This window comes from Pan troglodytes, chromosome 11 (assembly GCF_028858775.2).
Source record: "Pan troglodytes isolate AG18354 chromosome 11, NHGRI_mPanTro3-v2.0_pri, whole genome shotgun sequence".
Lineage (NCBI taxonomy): Eukaryota > Metazoa > Chordata > Mammalia > Primates > Hominidae > Pan > Pan troglodytes.
In genome coordinates this window covers 20,505,421-20,528,404 of record NC_072409.2, presented here as the reverse complement: position 1 = coordinate 20,528,404, position 22,984 = coordinate 20,505,421, and the positions used below count along the sequence as shown (strand labels likewise).

The window sequence follows — 22,984 nt, the reverse complement described above, 5'->3', positions numbered from 1 at the left end:
GGTAAAGAGGCAGAGAGAAGAGAAAAGCCAGTACGTATCTTGGGAAGGAGGTGATGGTGGTGGTGGTAGAAGGGGGATGAGTGGATCTAAAGAAGACTAAGAAAGAGTTTTAAAGGAAAGATCAGATATGACATAGTTTAGATTCAGGGAAAAAGGTGAGATCAAAACAGAACAGATGTATTTATCGTCAGTAGGAGGACAAGGGAAAGAAAATTAGAGAGGAAGGAAAGCTAGGTTACGTTGGCATCACTATAATTTTTCACAGGATAGAGTTTATGGTTTGAAAAAGGACTTTTATTCTGCAGCATACGTAAATAAACAATTTTAGTATGTCTTAAATTCATGATTCAGAAATCATTGTTTTAAAAAATGCAAGAAATACATAATTTTAACAAACTTGTCCCTTTGGAAAAAAATTTCCTGCTATTTCCCTCACTAACATGAGTTGATAGACTAAGCAGGATTCTTTCTTTTCCTTTTTACCAGTCTTAAAATAGCTGTCTCTAATGCCCTGGGGTAGGCATCTGAGTCAGAGACAATTGAGCATGCGCAACAACGACCTCATAATTGAAGTGTGAGGTGTGTTTTCTCAGCACGCTGATGAGGCTGGGGAGAGTAACACCGGTTGATTGTGGCGCAGGTGTTGCTGAGCCTGATTAGTTTTAGAGTTGCACTGGCAGAAGGGGAAATTGAAAAAGATAAATGAAGTTAAGTAAAGTAAGAGAGTGAACTGGGTGGACTAAAAGTTGTAGGCTGGGCACTTTGGACAGAATTTAGAGACTGATCACCTAGTCCAGTCTTAAGAGTTTTTGAGGACTCCTAGCACCAGAGATTAAATGGTAAACTTAAAGTCACAGAGCCAGTTGACCGCACACTGTAAACCAAGACCCCAGGCTACAGTCTCTCCCAGTTCAGCATTCTTTCCACTCCAGGTTCTATGAGAAGAATAGGGTGGGGAAAATAAGGCCTTTTCTGGAGGCATGGACTGTGATAGGTGTACAGTGAGGGCTGGCTTCATGGGCCTGCACTTCGCACTGTTGGGTGAGATCCCACTCTCCAAAGGGCCTCATGCTGGGTTTAATGATCCACTGCCAATATCTTGAAATTCTTTATAATTCTGAAACAAGGGACCCCACATTTTTATTTTGCAATGAGCACTGAAAATTATGTTCCTGGTCCTGCTTGTCCTACCAATATGCCCACGATGAATCCAGAATGCAAGCTAGTTATGAGATGGCTCTTGCACTTTGCTTGCCGTGAATGATACTCCATTCCTCTGCAGGTTAAGGAAGTGATGCAGGTTAAGGAAGTGATGAGTCTTGATATCAATTAGAAAATATTTGTAATATCTAATTTAAAATATCAAGGTATGGGATAAGCATTCATGGGTAAACATTGCTTAGAAAAGGCTTTGGGCTGAGGAACCAATGATTCTCATCACTGAAACAAAGTAAATTTCTGAGCCTTAGTTTCCTTTATTTGTTATTTTATAGAAGAGATCATTTTAAAAACAGCATAAAGTAAAAAATATGTATTGCAATGACAGCAATATATATTGCAAGTCACAGCACAAAATTGTCATTTAAGACAGCTCGTTGCTAAGATTTCTGTGGCATTATGAAGGTGGGTGGGTAATATAGTTATTAAGGATGCAGGACTTGTCAAAAAATCAGAGTTATTATCCAGTCTCTACCACACAATAGCTATGACCATGAATTAATATCCTACTTAAGCAGTCTGAGTCTTTCTTAGTTTACTCATCTGTAAAATGGGGATAGAACTACCTAGCAAGGTTATTTTAGGAAGAAATGAGTTAGTGTATATAAGTACATGGCATGGTCCCATCTCATAGTGGAAACTTATGAAATAATAGTCATACTATTAATAGTAAGCTGACACCTTTGATCTTAATTCCTCTACTAAGTATTGGAATCCAGATCCCTTCATTCAGTAGGCTTGTTCTTGGCCTCTGAAATATTTCTCAGACTTTCAAAGGATTGGTGACTATTTTGAGTGGGGGATGGAGAGATAAGAGGAAGGATTTGTTTCCACCAAGTGGGAGCCATCCTCTTCTCCGATCCAGGATTTTGCCCAGCAAGACCTGCTATGCATATTCACAGCATCTAACAGCTTGTTCTGTCATGCCCAAAAGATGAATTATTGCACAGGCCTCCGACTTTCCACTCACAAGCTGTCTATTCCTATACCAAAGCCTGATTGGGACTGTGGCAGGAGGTATAGGGGGATGTTTAGGGTTGGGAGGAGGCTGGGATAGAAACAGATGGTGGTTTGGCAGAGTGATTAAAACACTAGATATCTGTTTTAATGAATTGCCTACCCAGCAGATAAGACACTGCAATAGTGAGTCTCAGTCTTCTCCGTCAGTAATTGCAGTCTTATTTACAGAGTGTATTTGCTGCTGGTAAAGCCATGCATTTGCCACCGTCCCCTTGAATGTCATGGGGTGAAGAATTATAAGGGCAGAGAGGAAAAAACTTAGATAAGCAAGAAGAAATAGATTGATCAACTTCTTCCCAAGCTCGTACCAATATGGAAGCTTCACCAAGCAGTCAAATTTTTCTGTGTGATCTTTGGTGAGTCACTTAACCTCTCCGTGCTTCCTTTCCTCTGTTAGGAAAATGCAGCTGGAAATCTGGTCTCCTAGCTATGTCATCTTTAAATTAATGATGAAGAGATGAGGTCCAGATCATAATTCACTTTGGAAGAAATATATTATGGTAACCATTAAACACTATTATAAAATGACCAGCAGGAAACCAAAACAATCCGATATGTAACTGTTGACCTTCAGACTCAAAATGATTTTTTATGCATTGGGGAGCTAATATTTCCACCTGTGAATTAGGAACTATTATGTGTAATAATGATTTAATGTCCTGAGGACAAGAAGAAACCCGCTGACATTTCCCTGCCTGCAAAAGCTAATTTGGAGTTGTATATTAATTAACTGTATCGATGCAGAACAAACCAATCAGAATGAGGAATATCAGGTTAATGCTACTCTTCCTTATTTGGTGGCTGAGGTAATTCTCTCTGGATTTGAGCATTTCTAACTCTTTATTTTACAGGCACACTAACCTTAGAATAATCATATTGTCCGTAAACACAGTTTTTCATATTCCCTACATCTCTTTTATAAATCTGAGCTTCTTTATCTGTGAAATGGGAATTGCTGAACATATCACAGGATTATTGGAAATCAAGTGTAATGGGTGAGAAAATACTTGGTAAATTATGAAACACCATAACAATGTTATCTAGTCATTTTGTTATAATAATTACTATAAGTTTTTAAAAATGAATTTCAAAAGAGATTGGAACAAAGGATTAAGTTACTGTGTTAATATTTGAAGATCCATTTTAAACATGACTTCATAACAAAGCAGAAAAACACAAATATCATGTGATAAATGAATAAATCAATCTTCTAAATGGCAGTATTGTTGCACCTGGTGAGTCTTGGTCTGTTGTGAGGAGTATTACAATTATTGTCCTAACAATAATAATTGAGGTACAAAAGTTTGTAAACATTTACATTTTACTATTGCTTAGATGAGAGTTTATACATTGTTTTGTCATTCACGTGAATTCCAATATGCTTTCTTGTGTGGGTGAGAAAGCAGCAACTTCATAGCTACTTAGGTGGCAATCTCACATAACCTTGAGTAAGACTCCAAGAATGTGTTGAATGTTAACCTTAAAAACACATGATGTAGTCGGTGAAGTGAGTTATATAACTTTGAGGATGATTATTTTTAATTATAACATTATACAATTCTAGTGGGTTTATTAGACTGATAGACAGGATTTTTCTGAACATAGTTTTGATATCATCCTTTGCACAACAATAGCTTGAGAAGAAAGGTAAATTTTAGCCCAGAAATCATGATAGCCCTAAGTCACAATTGATATTTAGAATACTGTTTTGGCAGTTCGATATTTAGACAGATAAGCTTCACAAAGTTTCCTAAAAACAAAACAAAACACTTAAGTCAAATGAATATAAACCATGCTTTTATTACTTCCCTTTTAGCTGTATGGCCTAAATTTACTTATTTACTATCTCTATACTTTAGCACTCTCAGTTACAAAAGATAGAGCATATAAACCAATAAGCAAGGCATTGGTTCAAGTTAAATATTAGAATATGGGACATTCCAAAATGTAATGGAGTGCTACTATCAACACCAATGATGTCATTATGTTTTTCAGTAATGTCCTTTCATGAACTGGGTTTAGCCGAGCAAGGCTTGTGAGTGGACATGGCAAGAAAACTGACTTTGATCGTCACCTTACCAGATGGTGGTGGGGGAGTGACAATTTAGCCTAAGGATAGGGTTTCCATTGCTGGCTCCTCAGAGGTAGAATTCAATGTGTGTTTGTAGGCATTTATTATTTTAGGTAACTCTCATTGTTTTCAAAGTGCAGGTGCTCTCATAAGTTCTGTTAAGTAATACTTTATTAACTCTCTGCCAGTCACTCCAGGAAGAAGAGTGAAGTGGAAAAGGAAGTTCAAGAACTCTGACCTATTACAGTTGTTGATAATGTTCTCTGTTTCTTTCTCAACCCCAAGTAGAGGGAATTTTGTTTAACTAGTATCAACTCCATTGTAATAAATCGTCTGCCTGGGTCCTACAATTTTTTCCCAGACATTTGCCCAACCAGATAATCATTCCCTCCTCTGTGATATACTTCTAATATCTACTTGTTATAATAGCCTGTTGACATGTTTATGACTATTTTCTCTATTAGACTATAAGCTCCTTGAGGCATGAGCCATAATTTAATATCTTATTCATCAGTATCTACTATAGTACATGTGATGTAATGGATACCCAAAGCTTATTTGGATAATGTAAATTGATATGTTTAACTATTTTTGAGGTGTCAGCCAAAGGTCACTGGTATTCTGGGGCAGAGATACATGGCAGATTTAATTGGGGTAATTCAAACATTTAATATTGCTTCAATATGTCTTGATATCCTTAAATTGAAAATAAGATCAGCTTGTTCTAGCCATAGATTTAAAAATTACTTAAAATCATTTCCCACTTTTTCAGGAAGAGAAACGTAATATTGCAAGTTGTGAGTTCAAAACAATGATCAGTAAGTATAAGTCAAAGAAAGCCTTGAAATAAGAGTAATAGGCATGTAAATATCTCTCAATAATATTTGTTATCAATTCAGAGGTGATAAAGTTTTTTTTTTTTTTAAAAAGAGCTGCCCAGGACAAATTTGTTTGTAAGACCAAGCAAAGTCTTACCTTCTCTAAACATTTTTACTGCCAAATCATATTTCAAAGTAATAGACCAAGGATCTTTACAAATCAAACTGAATTATGAGAAAAATTAAGGCTAGCCTGAGTAAATAATATGCCCATTAATATTCATGCTATTGACTCACAGAGGTAACTGTGTGTGCGTGTGTGTGTGTGTACTATGTTAGAAAAGGTGCAACCCCTAGATAAAATAAACTTGAAAGATTTATGATTTCTTTGTATAAGCAATATAGCTGATAAGTAGAAATATTGCTATAGGTCCAGTGTGATGCTCTTCTCAATTGCATTCCTGAAAATTGTAAAAACAAGTTTGTTTGTTTTTTTTTTGAAATAGGGTCTCACTCTGCTGCCCAGGCTGGAGTGCAATAGACTGATCTTGGCTCACTGTAGATTTGACCTCCTGGGCTCAAGCGATCCTCCCACCCTAGTCTCCTGAATAGCAGAGACTACTGGCACACACCACCATACTTAGCCAACTTTTGTATTTTTTTTTTTTAGAGATGGAGGTCTTACTATGTTGCCCAGGCTGGTCTTGAACTTCTGGACTCAAGTGATCTTCCTGCCTCAGTCTCCCAAACTACTGGAACTACAGGTATGAGCTACTGTGCCCGGTTGTAAAAACAAGTTTTGAAAATGCAGAATATGCAGCATGTGGTTACTCCTTCTTTCTTTTTCTTTTCTTTTTTTTTTTTTTTTTTTTTTTTTTTTTTTTTTTTTTTTGAGATGGAGTCTTGCTCGTCACCCAGGCTGGAGTGCAATGGCATGATTTTGGTTCACTGCAGCCTCTGCCTCCCAGGTTCAAGCGATTCTCCTGCCTCAGCCTCCCGAGTAGCTGGGATTACAGGCACCTGCCACCACGCCCGGCTAATTTTTGTATTTTTAGTAGAGACGGGGTTTTGCCATGTTGGCCAAGCTAGTCTCTAACTCCTGACCTCGTGATCCGCCCGCCTCGGCTTCCCAAAGTGCTGGCATTACAGGCATGAGCCACGCACCCGGCCTTGTGGTTACTATTTCTTGAACAGACACAGTGCAATACCCTCCAGGGTGCTAGCTATATGAGTGCAGATACCATCTGCATTTTATCTTTAGGACCTATAACAGTACTTGGTATGTAATTGCAACTCAATACATATTTGTGGAAAGAACAAAAACGTAGATTAAGACCATTGCATTCTGTGACCATAAACTTGCCCACTTATCCACTGGACCAAAACTTAATTATCTTCCAAGGCCCAGATCCAAAATTGCATTTCCTCTTTTAGTACAGTAGGAGGAACCAATAAATATCTTCCTCATGACGAAAAGAATAATAAAAATGATTATGAATGCCATTTATTGAGCCACCAATATGCCAATCTTTCTAAACAGAGTCACTCTAATTCTTACAGCAGCCTTTGAAGCAGACTTGTTTGCCTCCTTCCCTAATTGAAGAAAAAGGGGGCCACAAAAGTAAATATATGCCCAATTCACAGAGCTAATAATTGACAGATCCAGTATTAAAAAATGGGTTTCTCTGCTTCCAGACGGTGTTTTTCCAACTCTGCCAAGCTGCTTCCCACACTTTTAAAGCACTGTAATATGCTAATTTAAATAGGCATCGTTTGCATTATTGAGCAGCTGTGTGAGGCTCCAAATTGACTTGTCTTCCAAACTGCACAGAAAATAATATCTAATCTATATTAATTATAAATACATAACCCTGTGTTTTAAGTACTGGGTAGTTGATGAGTATTGCTGAGCTAAATTTTTAATAAGTGATAAAGGTTAAAACCTTGTCAGGCTGGGCGTGGTGACTCATGCCTATAATCCCAGTACTTTGGGAGGCTGAGGCAGGCAGATCACTTGATGTCAGGAGTTCAAGAGCAGCCTGGCCAACATAGTGAAACCCTGTCTCTACTAAAAATACAAAAATTAGCCAGGCATGGTGGCGGGTGCCTGTAATCCCAGCTACTTCGGAGGCTGAGGCAGGAGAATTACTTGAACCTGGGAGGCGGAGGTTGCACTGAGCCGAGATCATGCCACTACACTCCAGCCTGGGTGGCAGAGTGAGACTCCATCTCGAAAAAATAAATAAATAAAAAAACCCTTTGGCAGGCAGTCACATCTCAGCAAAAAGTCTAATATTAGTACTGCGATATTTTAAACCTTGAAAGGACCTTAGAAATATTTAGTACAGTATTTCATAATGAGAGTGCTTTTGTTTTTGGGCAAGAGTTGTACAGGGCTAGAAAGGGCTTAATATGTTGCCTCTTTGCCTTTCCCCTACTCAAGGCCAAAGGCACTCCTGTCATTAAGGCAATCAGAAATGCCTCTCCACATTAAAACAAAACAAAACAAACAAACAACAACAACAACAACAAATCCCTCTCTCATGCATTTGAAAAGGTTCCACTGGGAGGCTACCATCACATAAGGACTGCTGATTGTCCAAATCCATCTAGTGTGGAGCCTGTAGGTGTAGGGATAGTGGGTGCTCTACTCAAGATCACACAGAAAGTAAAGAGCAGAGCAGAGCCAGGAGTGTTCTATTTAGTGGTAATAACATCTACCATTTACTAAGAACTTTAGTTCCAGACCCTATACTAAGGGATTTACATTACTGTCTTCTTTGTTCCCCAGCCTCTATAAGGAACTTATACAAATTTACAAGAAAAAAACCTATTTAAAAGCAGGCAAAGGACATGAACAGACACTTTTCAAAAGAAGACATATTGCAGCCAGCAATCATATTTAAAAAAAGCTCGACATCACTGATCATTAGAGAAATGCAAACATCACTGATCATTAGAGAAATGCAAATCAAACAACAATGAGTTACCATCTCACAGAAATCAGAATGGCTATTATAAAAAAGTCAAAAAATAACAGATGCTGGTGAGGTAGGAGGGAGAGAATCAGGAACAATAACTAATGAGTACTAGGTTTAATACCTGGGTAATGAAATAATCCGTATAACCAACCTCCCTGACACAAGTAGATCTATGTAACAAATCTGCACTTGTATCCTTGAACTTAAAATAAAAGTTAAAAAAAAAAAAACAGTGGCTAGGCGGTCAGAGAGACTTTGTAAAAGACAAAGAGCTAGAATTGTACTTGCCCCTAGAAATATAGACAAGAGTCATATTAATAAAAAACAGAAGATGGCACTGGATAAATAAGAATGAAAATATTTAAAATCAGTGCATTGCAAGATGGAGATATGTGTAGATGTGTCTGAGAAAGAGAGAGAGCGAGCTAGTGTTGTAGTGGCCTCCATCAAGGTAGGAAATATCCGTAACAAAGAGCAAAGCATAATTGGAGGATGGAATACAAGCAAATGTTCAAATATACAACAGCTTTGGGACTGACCCAAGGGAATTTCGTTTCATCCTTAGAGGAAACAGCTTATTCATTCGTGGCCCCTTAATCATAATCCCAAGAATAGTATGTGAAGAGTGAAACTAATCCCAAGATACTGAAGAGTCACTAATTATTTTACGTATTGTAGCTGGTCATGTGAAGGTATGTTGAAAGGGTTAGAGTGCTTTGAATAAGAGAAAGAAAATAAAAGAGCAATATTCAGCAGAGATGTGACAGAGAACCTGAATAATTGAAGCAATGAGAAAAGAAAAGGAATTTGGATGGATTAGTCCTGGAAAATGAAGGCTTGGGATAAAGGAGGTAGGGAATGGGAAGTGAGGTGCCAGTGGATGACTCATAGCATTCAGCTTACATTCCTTTGTGCAGAGCACTTTAGCACAGTGACTGACACTACAGAATATACAGAAATGACACTGTGGTCTCTATTCTTACGAAGTTTCTAGTCTTATAAAATCTATGTAATGGATGTAAATCAATCACTTTTATAAGAGGCGATAAGTATTCTGGTGGCATCATAAAGAGAAAAATTGCACCCAGCTGGAGGGAGTAGAGTGGGTGATTTCCCCATTGAGGTTACAGAAACAGCACTGTATTAGAATATATAAGATAGGCATTTATATCCTGATTCTGTCCTCCAGCAGGTCCTTCCATGGATATTGGGCAGCATTTTCTTCTCTATAGGCCTGTGTGTGTGTGCCCACATAGGTATTGTTTTAAATTTGGTTTCATATTAGAATCCCACAGAGAGCTTTTAAAAAGTACTAATATTGAGCCTTAACCCAGACTATTTAAATAAGAAATTGCTGTAAGCTGGGCTTAGGCATTGACACTTTAAAAACGTTCCCAGGTGATTCTACTAAGTTGCAGGTTTGAGAACTCCTTTGCTTTAGTTTGCTTCAAGGATGGTGAGGAAGTTAGAGCAAATCAAATTTAAAGTCACTTCCAATTTCAAAACTTTATCATTCCATTCATTTCATATTCTTATTTACACATTATCTTCTCCTTTTGCTGATGAAGACAGAGATCTAGACAGTGTATGTGACTTCCTCGAAAAGCAGGTAAGTCCCGCAATAAGAAAATGTCAGCATCTGCACCATGGCCCTGTGCTTCTGCTTACCAGCCTTGAGCCTTCCTCCCCATCACTTGGCCATTCATCCCCTTAGATGAATTCTGAGATCGTGACCACAGGGAAGGGTTAGGTTAAAGGCTTAGGGTATTTGTGAACTTATAATACAACTTGTCAACATTCTGGAATTGAATTTTGCATCAGTAACAGCAGTGTTAGGGGTAGCAGAGTGACAGTCTCAGCAGCAGTGTTTGATTCTCCCACTGACACACTCTTCGACGTTTTGCCCCTATTTGAAGAGGCATTCAGGTGTAAGTCAATACAGCTGGGTCTCAGGGTGCACCTGAGTCGGGAAGTGGCTTGCTGCTCCCCAGGCTGAACAGTGGAGGGAGACAGAACTCTGAATTTGCCCTAATGGGTTTTTTTGACCACTAAGTGCTGGTTTTCATTTTCTCTGAAATATTGTTGTTGTTGTTGTTTGAAAAATATATATAAATGACCCTTACCTCAGAGTTATGGAGAATAGATTAAAAGTGCTGCAGGGGAGACATGGGTGAGTTAGCTCAGACTAACAAATTTAGGAAGGGACGAGGAAAAAGGGGACTACACAGGCCAAAAAGTGAGTGTGTGGAGGTTTGTTTGCCCCTGTGCAAGGGGAAAGGAAGGACATGAATGAGGGAAATGAGTTGGGTGTTGATAAATATGTTGAAACATCTGACCTCAACTTTTGGAGTTAAGAGTACAGTCTTTACAGACTATTCAAAATAATTCTGGCTTTTCTTTCTCTTTCTCTTGCTTTTCTCAATGAAATCCTTATGAAGTATGTACTAAAAACAGGGCTGTGAGTTTCAAGAGGGCAGAGGCATGTCTGTTCACTTCTTTGTGACTAGGACCTAGCTCAGTGCCTGAACCACGGTAGATTCTCACCACCTGTTTGATTCTGATGAATTCACTGAGAACACCGACTCATTGGCACAGGCAGCACCTCCTTAAGAGTTTTCTTTTAAACCACCTTAGCATTTATGTGCTCCAACCTCAAAGGTAAGCAAATCATATTGCCTATGTGATATCAGAGCTTAGCCACAGTCTGTTTAGTTGCTCATGGTGTTAAGTGAGTTCTTCTATGGAGCTTTATGTTCTTAGAATTTGTTTGATGCGGATCTCTGTTCACTGTGCCTTTCATTCTCTATGATCTTGCAGATGGTGTTTTATCTAAAGAAATCACCTTTATTACAGGCAAAAAAAAAAAAAAAATGGCTCCCAGATATATTGTCAGTGTTTCTTCCAGCTTGTGTTAATTTTCACAACCTCTGAACAACTGGCAAAATAATTGCTGATGTGGCAGCTGCTGTAATGCTCTCAAGTAATTCAAGTAATTTTCCACATTATTGGTACATTGATGACATCGTTTAGAACTATAAACAGCATAAAATAGTGGATACATAGTATTCATTCATTCATTCAACAAGCATTGATTGCCAGGTGCATCTTGACATTTAAACTCATGTTTTTCCTTTACTAAAATTATTGCATTTTGAAAACATTAATTACAAAATATATAATGGTCACTAATAGAGAATCATTGAATAGTTGGGGGGAGGCTCTGCAGGAGAGCAGGCTTATGTAGGTTTTGCTTGTTCATTGATTTGTTTTTGTTTTGTTTTGATTTATCCAGGAGAGAGCTGTGACTGAAAGTCAACATGGTCACATTTAGGAGAATAAATTCATTTTGAGTTAATGAAAACAGCATTCTCCCATTCCCCCTCACATAGAAGATCTTAGAAGTGTGTAAATAGCCCCAAGACAGGTGTGTGTGGAGTCCCATTATCTCAAAAAGGTGATGAAATTAGACTCTGGATTTCAAGACTTGGAAAAGCAATATTGCTAAAATCTTGGAGGTGTGGACCACTGGGAAAAAGGAGACAATAGTCCTTAGTTTGTGAGAGACAACAACATTAAGCAAATACAGCTTACTGTTATTGAGAGGTCCAGCTTTCTGAGGCATAGCCACATTTGAGAATGCAAGAAGCAAATACCAAGGTGGACAAGTCTAAGAACTCAAGCAAGGGATATCTATGGCTAGTTTTTGCACTCAGAGAGTGGAATGAGCTTTCCTTAAAGGCCCGAGAACCTACCGAGGCACCTGGATCAGCAGGTGATTGACATCATAGGTGGAGCTGATTTTCTTTATTCTTACAAAACTATGGTAATGATAGTAACCAGCCCTAGCTGACTTCTGGTAATGAAGCTAGACCTCCTTTGGGGCTGTGTTGCCTCCAGAATTTCTTACGTAGTTCAGGAGGAAGTGAGAAGCTCCAAATATAAAATGTGTGATTCCCTGCTGATGTGTCAGTAGGACCCTATTTTATTTGAAAACTGAGAGAGAATTTTACACATTGGAGTTCTGAGTTTGTAGGAGAATTCATCTTTGATATAGGCAAACTTTGGAGCAATTTAAGAAAAATTGCACTTGTCTTAGTCAGGGTGAGATCACATCTCTGCATCTCAATGTTTTAGAGTTTTTAGAGTAATCCCAAATATTACTAATTGGAATGAGTAATACTATAAGTATTTTTATAGTGTAAGTCTCTATATGTTCTCATCTTACTTCTCACTAACATGTTGTCAATAACATTCCTCCCTATAAAACATTTTTACCCCTTGGCTTCCATAACAAAAAACTCTCTTGATTGCTATTCTTCCTTTCTTGCCTCTCTAGAATCTATTTTCCATAGATTTACACTATGCTTGTTTGGCTGCTACCCAACACTGAAGTTGGCTGTGTTCATCTGACTTGGTTTGGACAATGGAATTGGGTGGCAAGTGACTTATATAACTTCTAACCAGAAGCTTTTAGAGCCCTGTCACATGCCTGGCAAAAATCCAGGTGGCAGTCCTTCCATTAAGCTGGATCTCAGAGTGAGGATGACCCGGAGCTGAGCCCTCAGCTGATGTGAGCTGGGCACAGAACACGAGTAAACATTGTTATTTGTCTTAACTAACTGAGAGTTTTATATTGTTTACTACTGAAGCCTTCCCTACCCTGACTGATGTAGTGGGACACTTAGAAACTGGGCTGCTGCAAAAAGTCCCTCATATATGTGCCATCCCATTAATGATTGGCTGACAGGTGGTAAACAAACTGATCAGAAGTTGGGAAGATCATATTTTCTATTTTGCAGAGAAACAGCAAAATTGGTAAAAAAAAAAATTATCTATGGTAAGTTGGGAAGAAAATTACATAGCTTGTGAACTTGTGGCTGTAGAAGAAATGGCATGAAAGGGAATTTAGTCCTTCTGGTTCTGTCTGGCAATGCACTAATAAAGAGGTGATCTCAGAAATGTATTAGCCAGCTTGTAAATTGAAATGTAAGGGAATAGAGAGAATTAATCAATCCAGGGACTGTAAGAGTTAGAAAAGAAAGTTACTTCTCAATACCAACCAGTAAAGAGTACAATTGAGAAGGCTCTTGAGTGGCAAAGGCTGATTCAAACTCAAACTTGCAGCAAGGATAAAAATTAGAGATATGACCTTTGCACCCATTGATACAACTCTGAAAGGATGAAATGTTTGAAAGTTAAAGGGCCAACTAATGAAGTTACACACAGTAAGTCCTTACAACTGCATGCACAAAATGGCTTAAGGAAAAAAAGTGTAACCTGAAGACGCTCAGGGTACCTACGATTAAGGGGGGATGGGGGAAGGAAGAGAAGAAAGTACAGAGGTTAGAATATGAAGAAGTAGGTCATATTTAAGAAGTGAAGAAACGTGTCTACAAGTAAACTGTTTATGTTGCTACTGGCACATGAAATTGGCTGGAATTAAACAGATTTCTTAAAAACTCAGTTTGTGGAAGAGTTCATTGTACTAATCATGAGCCACAGAGCTGGATAACAGTTTCAAAATTGTGTTCTAATATAATATGTAAACTATCTGAGGAACACTGGAATGTTAAGCTTGAGAAAAGGAGGCTTAGGTAGGTTATAATGCATATTTCAGACATATTAAGAACTGAAATGTGAAGAAGACATTGTATGTAGAATTAGAATCTGGAGTCTATTTTCCAAAGAACAATGACCACTAGCACATTTTAACTCAATGTAAAAAGACCATCAGTACTTTCCAGAAATTGATCAAGCTGTCATGAAAAAAATGAGCTATTTAGCATTGGTTTGGCCAAGCCAATGCTGGCTGTCTGGCTTTGGCAGTTGGAGAGGAGTAATGCATTGCATAGCTCATTGGATAAAATTTCCACACAGTTATTTATACCTTTGCTTTATAGATACTTAACTAGCCAGGCATAAAGCTAAATAATTTCAAAGATTATCGTATCTACAAATGCAAATACATGAGATTCCTATTTATTTTATACAACTAGTAAAACTCACAGCTAGAATATGAAACTAGACTTTTGAAATTTTCCAGCTCATTGCATCTATGAACCCATTATCTGTAGCTTCTTTTTGATGATATATCTTTTCCACCAAAGAGTATGTTTTAATGAAATAGGATTAAGGACTTTTATTTTTCATTGGACAGCACTTTTCAATAAAAATAAGGATAGATCTAGTAGAAGGAATTTTGAAATCAAAATTAGAAAATTTACATTCTTGGGCTCACCACTCTCATTGAATGGCCATGGTCTGGGCTTTGAATCTATTCTTTAGTTCTTTGTATTTTAATTTGTAAGAAAGACTCTACAATGTGTCCTATATGTCAAAGGTTTTTACTGTGGATGGAATCATGTTCATGAACACTGCTATTTATAAATAGAATGTGATTTTCATAACTCACAATGGAAACATTTAACCAGACATAGTGTGATACAATTTTTCTTTTTTTTCTTTTTTCTTTTTTTTTTTGAGATGGAGTCTTGCTCTGTCACCCAGGCTCGAGTGCAGTGGCATGATCTTGGCTCACTGCAACCTCCACCTCCCTGGTTCAAGCAATTCTCCTGCCTCAGCCTCCCGAGTAGCTGGGATTACAGGTGCCCGCTCTGCATCCCGCTAATTTTTGTATTTTTAGTAGAGATGGGGTTTCACCATGTTGGCCAGGCTGGTCTCGAACTCCTAACCTCCTGATCCACCTGCCTCAGCCTTCCAAACTGATGGGATTACAGGCATAAGCCAACACGCCCAGCCCAAATCTTTTTGTTTTTCATATTTCAGCAAATGACTTTTTTCCTAATGTCTTCCCTCCAGCAAAGCAATGTATAACCCCCAAGACTTTTCTGCTTGGGGAGGAGAACTCTTGTTTCTCAGTATAATTTTTTGTTCATTTGCTTCTTCAGCAACACCTGTCAAGTTTCTCTCCTCTGGCTAGTTCTCAGCCAAGTTGTCACCCACTTGGAAGAGAGTGAAACTAAAATAGTTTATTACCATCTACTGCGCTACTAAGTACTGGACACTGTGTTAGGTGAGTAAATTGATTCTTTAAATTAATCCTTACAATAAGAATATAAAGTGGGCTTTATTTTATAAATAAAGAAATCAACACTCAGAGAGATTAAATAACGACGTCTTATGACTAGTATGTATGGATCGATTTCAAAGTCCAAGTTCTTTTCATTATGAATGCAACACTTTCTTTTCCCCTCCCACTTTTATAGCTGTATTGTCTGTAATCACTGTCAAGGTTGTATCACCATGAGGCCTGTTCTTCCCGAAAAGTCTCTATCATTCTCCATGACCATTAGCAAGTTTTGAGAGTAAGCACTAATGTATTACTGTCTTAGTCCATTTTCTGCTGCTGTAGCAGAATACCATAGTCTGGACACTGTACAAAGCAAAGGAATTGATTTAAATCATGGTTCTGGAGGCCGGGAAGTCCAAGATTCAGGAAGTCCATCTAGTGAAGGCCTTCTTGCTGCATTGTAACATGGTGGAAGTACATCATATGATAGAAAAAGAGAGGAAATTGGGCCAAATTCCTCCTTTTTTATCAATAACCCACTCCTGAAGTAACAGCATTAATCCATTCATGGACCTAAGCACCTCTTATAGGTCTGGATTCTCAACACTGTTACAATGGAAATTAAATTTCAACAGGAGTTTTAGAGGGGGCATTACAACCATAGCAGTTACCATGAAACACAAACTTAGGCTGGAAGTAAAGGCTCTTCATTGTTGAACTCCAGTATAATTCAACACAATTATCATTGTTGCCTTTATTGCATTTTCTGATCCAGATAAGTGCAATTGCTAGTTCTGTCCTATCTAGAATGCAAGCTCCATGAGAGAAAGATTACTTTTGTCTGTGCTGTTCCCTGCTATTCTTAGCTCCTAGAGCAGTGACTGTCACAGACTAGACATTCAATTAGTAGATGTTGGATAGGTGAATAAATGAATGAGTTTGCTGCTCTAACATATTTCTAGAACTCTTCTGGAATGCCGTACATCCATCTTCACCTACCTGACTCTTAACCTTCAAGATCTAGATCAAAGACTACTTCTTCCATCAATACTTCTTAAATTCTCAGGCTGGAGCTCTATAGAGTTAGTGAATATATACAATTCTAATATTAGTTTGGCTTTTGTAGCCTTGGAGGTAGCTACCATTTGCCACCACTGAGTTCCTCTTTTAACTTCATATATGGAAAACAGAGGAAACTGTAGCAAGTGATTACCCCGGTGCCACACAGATAGCAGCCAGTTACTGGCAGGAACAAGAAAAATTCCAGGCTTCCATCCCCAACCCAAGTACAGTAATCTTTCCATTTATATAAAGGGTAATGAATTATAAAGATTTAACACTCTGAATGCTAAAGGCTAATTATTATCTTCAAATGCACAGAGAGATGCAGCCATATGGTATACTTCCATAGGTCAAAATGTGAGAAAGTACAAGTGGGAAGGAGCTTAGACAGTTCACTAGAAAGACAATCTGTCTGTATATGTGATGAGGATAGTAAGAATGCAGTCAACAGTAAGTGCTTTTTTTTTTCTCTGTATTGCTGAAAATCCATGACAGACATAGTAGCTGATAAGACTGAGGAGCAGTGGGAGTCTGATCCAGCCCGTTTGAATGAAAGGATGAAACAAACAAAACAAACTTTTTGAAGCCAGAGCAGCAGTAATCCCTCTTGTGCACATGTTAGTGAAGTTGGCCTTCCAGATATAGATTTGTAAAGAACAAAGTGGCAGCCCATGGATGGCAATGGGAAAACCAGGTTTATAGGCAAAAACCTCAGAAGGAAGGTGGGAAAAGGGAAGAGAATGAATTCACTGTGAAGGAAGAATCCGGCTGTCTATTGTTCATTGTTTTTGTTTTACCACATACAATTTTGTTGCCCCCAAAATGTATCTTTAGAAGGATGGCGATATCTTTTGTATGAAGATATATGGTTGGAAAGTACTACATTAAATTATATTCATTATCTCTTTGGATTCTCACAGCAATAGGAATTCTCACAGCAATTCCTAATATAGTAGGAATAAGCTATTATCTTATTTTTTTTGGAAGGTTTTATACTTTTCCCAATATTATAAAGGAGGAAACTGAAGCAGGAAAGTGGGGGCTGTGGTAGTATCAGCACAATAAGTTGAAGTCCTGGACTCTTTCAACTGTTAAGACACCCACCTAATGGCTTCCAGAGCTGAGCTTATAATAACTTTTAATAGAGACCCTATGATAACTATGCATTATTTTAACTGGCTCCAGAAATGTAACATTTCCTTGCATCTCCTTTTCTTCTTCTCTCCCTCACTTTGTCTCTTCCCTATGCCTTCTCTCCTCCCTACACATTCCCTTGTTCTCTCTCTTGTTCTTGTGTCATTATTTTCTCTGTCTCTCTCACTGTTGCTCTCATACTGGTTTCCTTTCTATCCATTTTGCTCTCTCTTCGTCTGAGTCTTTCTGTCTCTACTGGAGGAAGTTAAAGTGTAAGACTTTGATTTAATCAACTTTGATATAATTTTGAAATTTCAAAAGATTAGTAATGCTTGTTTTAGAACTCCAAAAACAAAATAATTATAGAAAAATCAAGATGCACAGATGCATACAGGTCCTATAATATGCGATAATAATTGTGATATTTTATTTCTAGGCCATGATTAATTAAAAAAAATAGGCCAGACACGGTGGCTCACACCTGTAATCCCAGCATTTTGGGAGGCCAAGGTGGGTGGATTATTTGAGGTCAGGAGTTCAAGACCAGTCTGGCCAACATGGTTAAACCTGGCCTCTACTAAAAATACAAAAATTAGCCAGGCATGGTGGTGGATGCCTGTAGTCCCAGCTACTCGGGAGGCTGAGGCAGGAGAATCGCTTGAACCCAGGAGGCGGAGGTTGCAGTGAGCAGAGATCGTGCCACTGCACTCTGGCCTGGGCAACAGAGCAAGACTCCATCTAAATAAATAAATAGAAATAGACGTAACACATACAAACTCCATTCAGACAATAGAATGATTACAAAGGGAGGGACATAATGAGTCTCAATGAAATATGTGAGAAAGACACTGAGAAACCAATGGTGCCTAAAATATAAACTGATGCTCATCTAAAAGCATTTCTCATATTAAGTCCTATTAGGTTATTACTAATAAAGCTTGCGTTACGTTTCTGTCATCATAGGTTCCTACTGACATTTTAATCATTCCGAATGACATCAAGAGCTAGATTCATTCCACAGTCCAGAAGCTTCTTATCAATGAGTGTAGAAGTTCAAACAATACTGATCTGTACTTATAGAACTATAAGGAAAATAGATAAATAAAAGCAAAAGTACCACTGACTTATATTTCTGTTCCTTTTGCTTTACCTTGGAAGCTGGGCCATCACTGGAGGCGATTGTCCAGGGCTTTACAATACAAGCGTGCATTTGTTCAAAGTCACAGACCCTAAGCTGTTAAAAGGTACAGCTTATAATTCTTGGTTCTTGAACAAGGAAATTTCCTTTCCAATTGTCAACTGTGAAGCAGTCAATTTTAAGTTCTCTTTTGCAATCTTTGCAATATATACAGCTTCATGGTTCCTGCCTGGAAGAAAAAAGGCAGCAGCTGGAGGAAGAGACTTGTTCTTAACTCTGAGCTGAAATTCTGTTCAGTTGCCATTTGCTGATAGAACCCATGTGTACCCAAACCTACGGTCAAAAAATATGTCTATGGCAAATTGTGATAGTTCACAAGTTCACAGGATGTGAAAAACAGGGCAGATAAGAATCTAGTGCTTCATGGTGCCACAGATGTCCAAAAGCAGAACAGATACTGTTGTTTAGCAGAATGCATGGGTCACCAGCTATAACAACTACCTAGTTAACTCTTACATCCTACTTTAAGTTTCTGCTTATTATATTTATCAGCATCATGCAAAATCTTTTTAGGTAGTGGATTCACTTATACCATTTTATGCTGCCCTATTTATCTTCTCTATTTCATCTACTACTTGGAACAAACACTCTGCGAGGAACACACTATGCTTAAGGCAAGAACTATGGCCAGTAACACGTGAGAGGGCAAGATCACAACCTGAAATTTGGGAGCTGTTTTCACTCCATAAGCCGCTGTTGTCTTAAGTACTTATGATGTGGCCCAGAAAAGACAAATAGTCTTCTGAAAATATCTCTACAAAAAAAAAAAAAAGCCTTCTCCCCAGTACCTATAAAACATTCATAACACCTTCATTGTGCTGTGAATCCTTAGCAGGAGTTGATAACAGTGTATGAATTTTTAATGTAACATTTATAAATGGTTATTAAAACTATCCTTAAAGTAAAGTGTCAGTTTATTTTTAATTAACTGTTGGCTATTTAAGCTCCCAGATGGCCTGGGGAAAGACCAATAAGCCCACATGTCAATTATCCTCCCTCCTGCTCCATCTTTAACCCCTTATTTCTTGCTGTCACAAAGACCAAGGCATGTAAGTTCTAAGAACTTAAATAAACTCCAGATTATGGTCTTTGGAACATTTTATTTCTTATAAAGGGGTCCTGAAATGTCTGTCACCTACCATGGCTACCATGAAAATTTGAATTAAGCACTACATGGTCTGTCTGAGTCCCAAGAGCCCAGACCAACTTCTACATACATATATGATCCAGCAAGAGAGAAAATCGGGGCAAAGAAGAGTGATAGGTGGGTTCTAGACTGCTAAACATGAGGCTTAAGATTTTAACTTAGGCTAAGTGACATCCTGCTTGTATGACCTTGAGCCAATTTCAGTTTCTTCCGATGTACTTCTTTATCTGCATATATAAAGCTGATGTAAATTGCTCTTATTTCCTCAAGAGGTTATAAGCATCAAATTAAAAGCCGGGCATAATTTTTTTTTTTTTTTTTTTTTTTTTTTTTTTTTTTTTTGGTGGGGAGATATGGAGTCTTGCTCTGTCACCCTGACTGGAGTGCAGTGGCCTGATCTTGGCTCACTGCAACCTCCACCTCCCAGGTTCAAGCGATTCTTGTGCCTCAGACTCCCAAGTAGCTGGGACTACAGGTGTGTACCACCATACCTGGCTATTTCTTTATTATTATTATTTTAGTAGAGATGCGGCTTCACCATGTTGGCCAAGTTGGTCTCAAACTCCTGAGCTCAGGCGACCCAACTGCCTTGGTCTCCCAAAGTGCTAGGATTACAGGTGTAAGCCACTATGCCTGGCCTAAATTTTTAAAAATAAATTATAATAAGCCATCTATGCATATGGTCTCATTTTTTTCCAATTATTTGTTATGTTCTCATGATCGTCTGGTATGGACTTCCTCAAATTCTGAGTTTGCCATTTCTTTCTAGAACCCAGAAATCAGGGAAACTCATTTTGTCAATATGCTTTAGACTTCAATTCTTTTTTCAGGCTGGAAAGATTATTTCACCCAGGGTACAAATTACGTCTGCATCATCCCTTGAGAATGTCTGTATGGCTTCTGACCACAGTCCCAGGAGCAACAAGCTTATTGCACTTTATAATTAGGAAATCCAATTGTTAGAGAGATCAGTTTGGTTTTTTTTTAGCTTTCTTTTTTAGCCCCCAGATATGTTTGTGCTTCTGATTTCCAACAAGATGCTTGAAATGGACTTGCCTCGCTATTGGAAGTTCTGACTCTGACTCTATGTGTATCACATGCCCCATACCCAATATTCCTGGCTCTGTTTCATTTGCCTCAGGGGACAAACATTCCCCTGTCCAACATGGGGAATGTGAAAATCCAGGAATCTGGCATTCACAGGATCCATGTGAGTGCACATGCATATGCTTATGTGTGTTAACATGTATTTGCACAAACATTCAAATGTCTAAGGTCAAAAACAAGGATTTGTTAATGTTCATTAGCAAATGGAAAATTAAGTCCCCTGGGAATTCACACATTCCTAAAATCACATTTAAAGCCTTTCATGGCCAGGCCTCAGGTGTGCCTCTAGTATTCATTTTCTCCACTTCAACTTTGCCTCTGTGGGGTCTAAGAAGACTGAATTACTTACCATTCCTCTGAATAAAACCCACTTGTTTTATGCCTCTTAGCAGTTGCACATTGTACCTCCTCTGCCAAGCATGTTCTTCATTTCCTTTTTTACTGATCATTCTTCAATATTCCACTCAGGCACTGTCCTCTGGGAAGTCTTCCCTGACCATATAATCCTGTGATCACTCCTATTAAAGCATTTATCACATTACATGCGAATTTTCTGCTTACATTTTTGTTTTCTTCATGGAAGTGTGAGCTCTGCAAGAGCAGATAAAATGTCCTATTCTTCCATCACCCAGTTATAACACAGTGCTAGACGTGGAGGAGGCATTCAATAATCGTTTGGTGAATAAGAGAGTGCAAATTAAGTTTCAGAGTAGGCTTTGTAAATTCTGCTGATCATAGTTAAAGGTAAAAGGGTTAATTCTCTTTTGGATTATGCTATTGACCATTAACAAAGAGTTTATTTTGTGGTCAGGAATGATGATGCGTTTATTCTAATTTGGTTACAACAAATTTGCAGTGTTGGCAAAACCTCTGAGTTTCACTAGAAGAAAACGGCATGGTAGGACTGGTTCAGGCTGTGACTGTAGATATGAGACTTTTCTAAGCATAAAATGACTAAAACTTTGTGTAAAAGAAAAAAAGAATATGGAAGAGAAAACAGGACCTAAAGTTAAACACAGTAGATTGCACACAGACTTTGTCTGATCTTTCTCCATTCTTTATTATTATTATTATTATTATACATTAAGTTTTAGGGTACAGGTGCACAATATGCAGGTTAGTTACATATGTATACATGTGCCATGCTGGTGTGCTGCACCCATTAACTTGTCATTTAGCATTAGGTATATCTCCTAATGCTATCCCTCCCCACTCCCCCCACCCCACAACAGTCCCCAGAGTGTGATGTTCCCCTTCCTGTGTCCATGTGTTCTCATTGTTCAATTCCCACCTATGAGTGAGAACATGTGGTGTTTGGTTTTTTGTCCTTGTGATAGTTTACTGAGAATGATGATTTCCAATTTCATCCATGTCCCTACAAAGGACATGAACTCATCATTTTTTATGGCTGCATAGTATTCCATGGTGTACATGTGCCACATTTTCTTAATCCAGTCTATCATTGTTGGATGTTAGGGTTGGTACCAAGTCTTTGTTATTGTGAATAGTGCCTCAATAAACATACGTGTTCGTGTGTCTTTATAGCAGCATGATTTATAGTCCTTTGGGTATATACCCAGTAATGGGATGGCTGGGTCAAATGGTATTTCTAGTTCTAGATCCCTGAGGAATCGCCACACTGACTTCCACAATAGTTGAACTAGTTTACAGTCCCACCAACAGTGTAAAAGTGTTCCTATTTCTCCACATCGTCTCCAGCACCTGTTGTTTCCTGACTTTTTAATGATTGCCATTCTAACTGGTGTGAGATGGTATCTCATTGTTGTTTTCATTTGCATTTCTCTGACGGCCAGTGATGATGAGCATTTTTTCATGTGTCTTTTGGCTGCATAAATGTCTTCTTTTGAGAATTGTCTGTTCATATCCTTCACCCACTTTTTGATAGGGTTGTTTGTTTTTTTCTTGTAAATTTGTTTGAGTTCATTTTAGATTCTGGATATTAGCCCTTTGTCAGATGAGTATGCTGTGAAAATTTTCTCCCATTCTGTAGGTTGCCTGTTCACTCTGATGATAGTTTCTTTAGCTGTGCAGAAGCTCTTTAGTTTAATTAGATCCCATTTGTCAATTTTGGCTTTTGTTGCCATTGCTTTCGGTGTTTTAGACATGAAGTCCTTGCCTATGCCTATGTCCTGAATGGTAATGCCTAGGTTTTCTTCTAGGATTTTTATGGTTTTAGG

The 22,984-nt window shown here is 38.2% G+C and overlaps 1 long non-coding RNA gene across 1 annotated transcript in view; it reads left to right on the top strand.

The window, feature by feature from the left end:
• The first annotated feature begins 594 nt into the window (after window positions 1–594).
• LOC104007997 (uncharacterized) overlaps window positions 595–22,984 on the top strand; it is a 159,805-nt gene continuing 137,415 nt past the window's right edge. Inside the window, exons 1-5 of the long non-coding RNA XR_008537172.1 lie at window positions 595–717; window positions 2,407–2,594; window positions 5,798–5,891; window positions 10,547–10,766; window positions 15,017–15,141. This is a non-coding gene — a long non-coding RNA (uncharacterized LOC104007997). The remainder of the gene's footprint in view (window positions 718–2,406; window positions 2,595–5,797; window positions 5,892–10,546; window positions 10,767–15,016; window positions 15,142–22,984) is intronic.